The sequence below is a fragment of the Pollachius pollachius genome (assembly GCF_949987615.1).
Source record: "Pollachius pollachius genome assembly, chromosome: 2".
NCBI lineage: Eukaryota > Metazoa > Chordata > Actinopteri > Gadiformes > Gadidae > Pollachius > Pollachius pollachius.
Window position 1 is genome coordinate 18069170 of NC_136935.1, and position 2500 is coordinate 18071669.

A 2500-nucleotide genomic window follows, 5' to 3' on the forward strand; every position below is an offset into this window, starting at 1 on the left:
ATGGTGGTGGTGGTGGTGGTGGTGGTGGTGGTGATGTGGTGTTGGTGGTGTGGTGGTGGTGTGATGGAGGCTGGTGATGGTGGTGGTGGTGGTGGTGGTGGTGGTGGTGATGTGGTGTTGGTGGTGTGGTGGTGGTGTTGTGAAGGAGAGGTGATGGTGGTGGGTGTGTTGGTGTTGGATCAGGGGGGGTTGGGGGCGTGGGGCTGGGCTGTGGCTATAGATGGCGCCCATATGGCCAGAACTGATGTGGGTGATTGTCGGCCATTGTTCACTTTGTCAGCGGTTCCTGGGGCTGCGGCGGAGCTGATGATAATGCCGGCTGCAGATGTGCTCTGGAGTGGTCCGCTCGTTAAGCAACAACAGCTTGTGTGTGTGTGTGTGTGTGTGTGTGTGTGTGATGTGGACGTGTGTGTGTGTGTGTGTGTGTGTTTGTGTGTTTGTTTCACTGCCACAGCTGCTTGCCAGCCTGCCTGCCTTCTTGCCTCCTCTGGTTTTCGAAGACATACACACGCGTGCACGGGCACACGCACAGGCTCACGCACACACATGTAAGCACACACAACACGCGCGAGTGCACACACACTTGAAACATACTGCTATACTGACACACTTGATAAGAAAACCATGCATATAGGAAAACAACATATACACACACACACACACACGTCAAGAGTGGTTGTGCTTACTCTGTTTATTGATCTGCAGCACAGCGATTGAGGCGCCATCACCACATCAACATGAACAGCACCTCCCACAAAATGTACTTTTTAAATGTCATCCTTTCTTGGGAGGGGGGGAGGCGGGGGGGCGTTGTAGCAGGAAAAGAGTGATATGAAAACTAAGTTCAAGGTCAACCGTCAAAGTAAGCATCATGACACAAAGTAGAGTTCTGTAGACATAGGTTCAGAGACAAGAGAGACACCAGAACAACACGATCTTTAGAGAGAGATTCCCAGGATGCATTGGGGCGTCACTGCAGGTGACACGGCGTGCGGTGGGAGATGGGGTCAGTTGACTGTATGGGCTGTAGGATTTGATGTGTAATCTGGTCTGGCCCGGGCGTGGCGGTTGCCACGGGGGCAGTGCAGGGTGGGCCGGCCCACAGGATGTATGGGGACCCGGGCTTCTCTTCACACTTCACAGAACCACCCATGGATGCAGAGGAACCACCGCTCTGGGGCTGACGTCATGCCTAGCTCCTGTATCTATGGGTTACATGACATCACCATCACCTCCGGTGCAGAGGACGCATATTGACAGCATCAAGAACGGATGCTGAGATCATTTTAATAATAATACTATTTAATTAAAAGTATGTAACGTTGGTTATGGTTGGTTATAGCCATATGTTATGCTTTCCTCTGCTCTCCCTTGTATATTCCTCCCATATCTCCTCTCTTCTGCTCAACTTCCCTCTCTCCTCTTCAATTGTGCTCTCTTCTCCTCCTCAACCCTCCTCCTCCTCTCCTCTTATCTTCTCTATTTTCCCGCCATAACCACCCCCTCTCTCCTTTTTTCTCTATTTTTCTCCTCCTCTTCTGTCCATAATTTCTTTGTGAAGGGCTAAGATGCCGTCTGAACAGATTGTTTCGGTTTGCAGTGGAAGATCTGTCCGGTTTCTCCTCTCCTGATTTCAGGTGGGAGCTCGGTTCCCCGTTGTGAAGCCAGGACCATAACAATCAGGATTCTGTTGAGTGGCAGCTGGGGCCCTTGTATTGAATTACAGCCATTGGCAGTCGCAGAGTGTCGTGGACAAGCTTGGGTGTATGGGGGACCATCTCCTGGATATAGGATGGGCAGGATCTATTCGAGGCATGGTCAGTGAGAGTCTTTGACTTGACTGCGATTCAAGCAGCCCCCCCCCCCACTACCCCCGGTAGCCAATGCAGGGTGCGGAGGAGGGGTGTTTTGGGGGAAAACTTGGTTCTTTGTAGGTTGAAGATCAACCGGGGTGCTGCATTCTGAAAGGAGCTGCAGAGGTCGAATGGCACATGCAAGCAGACCAGCCAGAAGGGAGATGAAGAAGTCTAGCCATGAGACGACAAGAGCATGGTCAAAAACCTGCGTGGCCTCCTGGGTGAGGAACGGACGCGTCCTTATGATGTTGTAGGAGCATGAATCTGAAGGAATGGGATGGTGCAGCCACATTTGTAGCGAAGGACAGCTGGTCACATCTAAGTTTTTTCTCGAGAGGTGGTGGAGGGAAGAAGACTTCCTTGGGAGGAATAGCAGCTCAGTCTTGTCCAGAACTAGTTGTTTACCATCTGCCTAGCTTGGGTAGGGAAACCCACGTAAGTGAACGATAGTACCCATGGTGTTCAGAGCAAAGAAGAAGGGACCCGGAACAGAACCCTGAGGGACACCTCCTCTGAGTCCTCTTGGTCCTGTCTGCTCTTTTCTGCTCATCCCTTACCCACCCCACCACCTACACCCCCACCCCCACTCCACCACCATACAGATGGTCCCAAGCTGCCGTCAGTAATCCAACGCATGGGGCACT